At 40.9% G+C, this 7,507-nt stretch overlaps 1 long non-coding RNA gene across 1 annotated transcript in view; it reads left to right on the top strand.

Moving 5' to 3' along the window:
- Nucleotides 1–7,468: 7,468 nt before the first annotated feature.
- LOC138855526 (uncharacterized) overlaps nt 7,469–7,507 on the top strand; it is a 19,606-nt gene continuing 19,567 nt past the window's right edge. Inside the window, exon 1 of the long non-coding RNA XR_011394764.1 lies at nt 7,469–7,507. This exon is cut by the window's right edge and continues 38 nt beyond it. This is a non-coding gene — a long non-coding RNA (uncharacterized lncRNA).

Below are 7,507 nucleotides of genomic sequence, written 5' to 3'. Positions count from 1 at the left end.
TATATCTTCCATTCTATCAAATGAAACCGTGAATACAACCGTAAAAACCATACGAAAATACAGTGGACCCCCGGTTAACGAACTTTTTTCATTCCAGTAGTATGTTCAGGTGCCAGTACTGACCGAATTTTTTCCCATAAGGAATATTGTGAAGTAGATTAGTCCATTTCAGACCCCCAAACATACACGTACCAACGCACTTACATAAATACACTTACATAATTGGTCGCATTTGGAGGTGATCGTTAAGCGGGGGTCCACTGTACAATACAAATTTGCTGTTTTAATCCAGAAACACGGTCGCCGTTTTTTTTTTCTCGTTATGCACTGTGTGCTGCAGGGTTTATTTTATTTGGTGCACACTTGCCACACATATGCATTCTCTCATATCTAGGCCCAAATTACCGCTCACAGCTTATTCGAGTGAACTGAACTCATGACGTAGAACTACGACTTGGACCCTCAAGGGTAAATTAACCCCTTCAGGGTCCAAGGCCAAAATGTGAAGTGGTGCCCCAGTGTCCAAGAATTTAAAAAAAAAAATTAGTTATTTTTTCTTATGAAATGCTTGAGAATCTTTTTGTGAAGGTAATAAAACAAAAGGTACGAAATTTGATGGAAAATTGACGAAATTATGCTCTCGCGAATTTTGATGTTTCAGCGATATTTACGAATCGGCGATTTTGCCGACTTTGACTCCCATTTTAGGCCAATTACATTATTCCAGTCGACCAAATTCTTAGCTATTTCACTGGTATTATTTCTATTCTATCGATTGAGCTCAAGAAATCGCCAAGTCAACTTTTTTAACTACAAAATAGTGATCGGAAGTTGGTAATTTGGCCAATTTAACACAAAGTTCAGAATATTCCAATTTCAAAATAGGGTCCAGAATAAACAATGTAGGTATTCCTGGCACTAAACTAACATTTCCTCTGTTCATTAGTTATGTTTTGAGGCTTTACAAATAGATTCCATTTTGATTTTTTATTCACATAATGAATTTTTATTCACACCAAAAAATAGAAGATTTACTGTTATGCAATATTGTAATAATTGTATAAATATCATCACCACATTTGTGAATGTATATTAGACCCACCAGCTGGCGTGTATTAGACGTGTGAGGTCGTTTGTTTACTCTTGAACATCAGCAAAAATTTAACATTTCCGCTACTTTGAGCTCAGTTTCAAGCCATTTCCAGTGCTAAAACCAATCAAAATCATCTCTATTTCTGTAATATGTCTTCCATTCTATCAAATGAGACCAAGAAATCGCAAATACAACTATAAAAAACATACGAAAAAACACTGCAAAGTCGCTGTTTTAATCGAAAATCATGGTCTCAGTTTTTTTTCTCTCATTATACACAGTGTGCTGCAGGATTTGTTTTATGTGGTGCACACATACCACATAGATGTATTCTCTCATATCTAGGCCCAAATGTACCACTCACAGTTTATCAGAGTGAGCTGAGCTCATGACGTAGATCTATGGTTTGGACCCTGAACGTAAAGCCGTAGATTTACGGGACGGACCCTGAAAGGGTTAATACAATGCATTCATGTATATACTTTGTATACATAAGATTATATTAGAACTGTATTGATTGGTTGTGTTTCTGGTAGAACTGGACGCAATACTTTAGTGTTTTTTTTTTTTTTTTCGACAAGTTGGTCGTCTCCCACCAAGGCAGGGTGACCCAAAAAAGAAAGAAAATCCCCAAAAAGAAAATACTTTCATCATCATTCAACACTTTCACCACACACACATTATCACTGTTTTTGCAGAGGTGCTCAGAATACAACAGTTTAGAAGCATATACGTATAAAGATACACAACATATCCCTTCAAAACTGCCAATATCCCAAACCCCTCCTTTAAAGTGCAGGCAGTGTACTCTACTTAATTAAAAGTGCAGTGGTACCTCGGGATACGAACCTAATTAGTTTCAGAAGACTGTTTGAGTGCCAATCTGTTCGAGTACCAAACAAATTTTTTTCCCTTAAGGAATAATGTAAAGTAAATTAATCCATTTCAGACCCCCAAAAGCACTTAAAAAAATACACTTACATAATTGTTCAAGTTCATATCCCGAGCTACCACTGTACTATATTAGAACTGCATTGATGGACAAACTCTCTACAACCACTGAAAGCAAGTACACATGGCAGGGCCAGTCCTACTTAAATCATCCTCAACAGTGTCACTGTGAGCTCCCTAATTATAATAATCTCCATGGGGGAAGTTGAAAAGAATTCTTCCTCCACGGTCCAAATAGATCGACATTCAAATTCGTAGCTACAAAAGTAGATCTACTTTTTTTTACACATTTTCAAATGTAAAGCAAAAAAGATCTACATTTTTTTACATACTTTCCGATGTTGAAAAAACGTATATATATGTTTGGACCGTTTAAGGGTTAAGAGGCAACTAAAATGCCAGGAGCAAGGGGCTATTAACCCCTTCTCTTGTTTAAATTACTAAATTTAAAAGCAGAAATTTCCGGTTTTCTTTTTAGGTCACCCTGCCTCAGTGGGATGCGGCCGGTTTGTTGATAAAAAAAAATAATGTTGAGTGCTAGACTCGTATGGGTCATTTAGTACAAGATATGGTGGAGATAGAGATCTGTTCTAGGACAATAAATACTTCTTAACCCTTTCATGGACCAGACCCCAGAGCTGTAACTTGTCTGTAGGGTCCAGGGATTTGAATAATGTTATTTTTTCTTTTGAAATGGTTGAGAATCTTTTTCTGAAGGTAATAAAACAAGAAGTACGAAATTTGATGGAAAATTGACAAAATTCTGCTCGTGAATTTGGTTGACTGGAATAATGTAATTGGCCTAATATAGGAGTCAATATATAAATAACCCACACATAAAAGAGAGAAGCTTACGACGACGTTTCGGTCCGACTTAGACCATTTACAAAGTCACTTTGTAAATGGTCCAAGTCGGACCGAAACGTCGTCGTAAGCTTCTCTCTTTTATGTGCGGGTTATTTATGTATCGTTCCAGTCATGGTATTGTGCCTTTTTTTGTTATTTATAGGAGTCAAAGTGGGAAAAAATCACCGATGTGTAAATATCGCTGCCATACCAAAATTTTCCATAGCGTAATTTTGCCAGTTTTTCATCAAATTCTGTACTGTGTTATTAACTTCAGAAAAAAATTCTCTATCACTTCACAAGAAAAAATAACTATTTTAATTTTTGGACCTGTGGACAGGTCTCAGATAGGAGGTCTGGACCCTCCCAGAGTTAATGGTGAACTTATTGGTACTGGGCCCCTTGGCCTGGCTGGCAAAGCTCTCGCTTCACGTGCTGAGGGTCCGGGTTCGATTCCCGCTGGGTGGAAACATTTGATACATTTCCTTACACCTGTTTTCCTGTTCACCTAGCAAGTAGGTACCTGGATGTTAGTGGACTGGTGTGGGTCACATCCTGGGTGTTAGTGGACTGGTGTGGGTCACATCCTGGGTGTTAGTGGACTGGTGTGGGTCACATCCTGGGTGTTAGTGGACTGTTGTGGGTCACATCCTGGGTGTTAGTGGACTGTTGTGGGTCACATCCTGGGTGTTAGTGGACTGTTGTGGGTCACATCCTGGGTGTCATTGGACTGGTGTGGGTCACATCCTGGGTGTTAGTGGACTGTTGTGGGTCACATCCTGGGTGTTAGTGGACTGTTGTGGGTCACATCCTGGGTGTCATTGGACTGGTGTGGGTCACATCCTGGGTGTAGTGGACTGGTGTGGGTCACATCCTGGGTGTCATTGGACTGGTGTGGGTCACATCCTGGGTGTCATTGGACTGGTGTGGGTCACATCCTGGGTGTAGTGGACTGGTGTGGGTCACAGCCTGGGTGTTAGTGGACTGGTGTGGGTCACATCCTGGGTGTTAGTGGACTGGTGTGAGTCACATCCTGGGGGACAAGATTGAGAACCCCAATGGAAATGAGAGACAGTCCTTCGATGACGCACTGCCTTTCTTGGGTTATCTTCAGTGGCTAACCCTCCGGGGTTAAAAATTCTGAAGAAAATCTTCTCTTACCAAACGTCTGTTGAAAGAATTTTTCAAATGAGAAATAGCTAAAAGCAACACATAGTTTAGTGTGATCATAAGTGCTGGCTGGAACAGGAAGGTCGAGGATGTTAACAGTTGTTTGTTGCTGGAGATTGAAGGCTTTTGCTGCTGATATTTAATAAATAGGGATGGAGTTTTTCTTGTTTCTGAAGTTTTTTTCAGGTGCTGTTGAGATCATTAGAATGTTTTAAATATGTGTTGACTGGTGGTGCATAAGAGTTTTGCTAGGTATTTGGCTAGAATTCCTAATAGTTTTTGGAGGGCATTGCCTCTTGCAGATGTGATGAGTCACAGTGGAATTCCTAGTTTGTCTTGGCAGTACAGGTCAACCATCACTAATCCGGCATCATTGGGACCTGTAGTGTGTCGCATCAGTGAGTTTGCCTGATTACAGAGTGGTTAGGTTAGAATACACTTAATTAACCTGTCAACAGAGACACTGCTACATCTTCCTCATTTTCATCTCTGCTTTCTCCTCCACTGGCTTGCTGCTGTGGATTTACAACCGTCTGCACAATTTCTGAGTCAGTATAATGATGAAATTTGAAATTATGCTGGCCGAAATTAGTGCCGGATTGCTGATGGAACCGGATAACTGATTGTTGGATTAGTGATGGCCGACCTGTAATACGTTTGGGCAGGTCTGGGTTTACTGGGAATGGTGTGTAGAAGTTTCTTTGTTCTGAGCTGTTTAGGATCTGGCAAGTTTGCCATAAGAAAACTTTGGTTAAAATATGCATTTGTATTGCTGTGAGTGGCACCTAGGTGTCCAGGTCGGTGAGTAGATGAAGCATTTTAGATCTGCGGGAAATAATGTCCATGATGACGACTCCACTGCTGTTGTCGGTGGTGGTGATTCTGATGTTTGTCTTCTGGTGGAGTTTTAAAGGCAGTGATGCACTGATGAGGTGGGACTGGAGAGCTGTGTTGGGCTGCAGTAAGGAGGCCTTGACGAAGCTGTATCAGAAACTGGAAGTGTCTTGGTGTCTGGACTTTTTAGCAATGCAGTGGAGTACTTGTATTTTAGATATTCCTGTAGCAATTTAAGATCTAAGCTGAAGGCTAAAGTTTCTGTGCTTGTCACTAAACAAAATGACAAGCATTGTATAATTTCTGGTCTCCCTAAACTTTTCCACTGACTTTTTGGCAGAGAATTTGAAATTTCTTGGTGAGCCTGATTGGCGAATGTTGGCCATGATAATTCTGTTGTGTATTATTTCCGCTCTCATTCTGTCCATGTGAGCTCAGAGGAAAGCTTCATTTGCAGCAATATTGAAGTCATCGACACATTCTGTGGCCGAGAGACGAGAGCAAAGAGGCAGGGCCAGGAGCTGTGAATCAACCCCAGCAACTACATATAGGCGAGTGTACACACGTGGGTCGAGTCACAGCTCCTGTGTATGTGTGTTCTCACCTATTTGGGGTTGCAGGGGTCGAGTCACAACTTCTGGCCTCGCCTCTTTACTGATTGTTATTAAGTCCTCTCTCTTCCTGCTCCATGAGCTTTATCAAACCTCATCTTAAAACTATGTATGGTTCCTGCTGTCCACTACATCACTTATTAGGCTATTCCACTTCCTGACAACTCTTTGACTGAAGAAAACTCCCAACATCCCTTTGACTCATCAGAGTCTTTAACTTCCAGTTGTGACCCCTTGTTTCTGTGTCCCATCTTGGTCCACCTTGTCAATTCCTTGCAACATTTTATATGTCATTATCATGTCTCCCCTGACCCTCCTGTCCTCCAGTGTCATCAGGCCGATTTCCCTTACCTTTCTTCGTAGGACAGTCCCCTTAGCTCTGGGACTAGTCTTGTTGCAAACCTTTTTACTTTCTCTAATTTCTTGACGTGCTTGACCAGGTGTGGATTCCAAACATACGTGTGTGTGTGTGTGTGTGTGTGTGTGTGTTTACAAATCTGAATCCATTTGAGGTTGGCAGTTGATGTGGTGTGTATTTTGGTATGACCATTTTGTGAACACAGTCACATAGATAATTGTCCACTGCCTTGAACACACCAGCAGAAGAAACTAACATCAAAATCACCACTGCTGACAAAGGTGGTGGCATCATCATGATGAACATTACTATCTTATCCCATGGGTTTGGCAATGATCTGTTTACCATATCGGAGAGAAAGCATGGCCCCATCTTATGCCTGGGGTTGACTTATGATTGGGCAAATGTTTCTGTTAAGTGTTTTTGGGTTTGAGAAGGATTTGCCGGCACTCTGAAGGAGGGATGTTAATGTTGCAGTTTTATAACTGTAGTGTAAGCACGCCTCGGGCAAGACAGTGGTGGAGTGAATGATGAAAGGTTTTCTTTTTCGGGACACCCTGCCTTGGTGGGAAGTGGCCAATATGTTAATTAAAAAAAAGTTACCTAATACTGCCCAGTAGGCCTGCTGCAGTGTTCCTCCATTCTTATGTTCTAAAAAGCCTATAGAATAGATGAAATGTTTCAACAGTGAAGATACATAACTGTTGCACATGTATACCTTTGTATACTATTATTCACAGGTAACCCATGCATAGGAACTCATGATAATGTTTTGGTCCCACTTAGATCATTAACTAGTCACACCAAGTTGGACTGAAACATCGTCATAAGTTTCTCTTGACTCATGAAATCATAATGACATGATTGCAAACAAACCATACCACGGGTGGGGTTAGAACCCGCGATCAAAGTCATGAAACTCCAGACCGACGCATTAGCTAACGCGTCGGTCTGGAGTTTTGAGAGACTGATCATGGGTTCTGACCTCGCCTGTGGTATGGTAAGTTTCTCTCTTACATGTGAGTTACTTGTGTATGTCCTAGGTAGTAAGTTGGTAGACAGCAACCGCCCAGGGAGGTACTACCGTCCTGCCAAGTGAGTGTAAAATGGAAACCTGTAATTGTTTTACATGATGGTAGGATTGCTGGTGTCCATTTTCCTGTCTCATAAACATGCAAGGTTTCAGGTACGTCTTGCTACTTCTACTTAGACTTAGGTCACACTACACATACATGTACAAGCATATATATACACCCTCTGGGTTTTCTTCCATTTTTCTTACTAGTTCTTGTTCTTGTTTATTTCCTCTTATCTCCATGGGGAAGTGGGACAGAATTCTTCCTCCGTAAGCCATGCGTGTCGTAAGAGGCGACTAAAATGCCAGGAGCAAGGGGCTAGTAACCTCTTCTCCTGTATATATTACTAAATGTAAAAGGAGAACCTTTCATTTTTCCTTTTGGGCCACCCCGCCTCGGTGGGCCGCCCCCACCTCGGTGGGATACGGCTGGTATGTTGAAAGAAAGAAAAAAGACTTGTGTATGTGTTCCAACTATTATTATAACATTACAATACATTTTGTTTATGAACTTGTAATGCTAATGAAAATTATTTTTCAGAATGTGGTGTGTGTTATCATCATGTTTA

The sequence above is a fragment of the Cherax quadricarinatus genome, chromosome 98, assembly GCF_038502225.1.
Source record: "Cherax quadricarinatus isolate ZL_2023a chromosome 98, ASM3850222v1, whole genome shotgun sequence".
NCBI classification, from domain to species: domain Eukaryota; kingdom Metazoa; phylum Arthropoda; class Malacostraca; order Decapoda; family Parastacidae; genus Cherax; species Cherax quadricarinatus.
The sequence above is the reverse complement of the archived record's forward strand: the minus strand, read 5'-3'. Positions and strand labels throughout refer to the sequence as shown.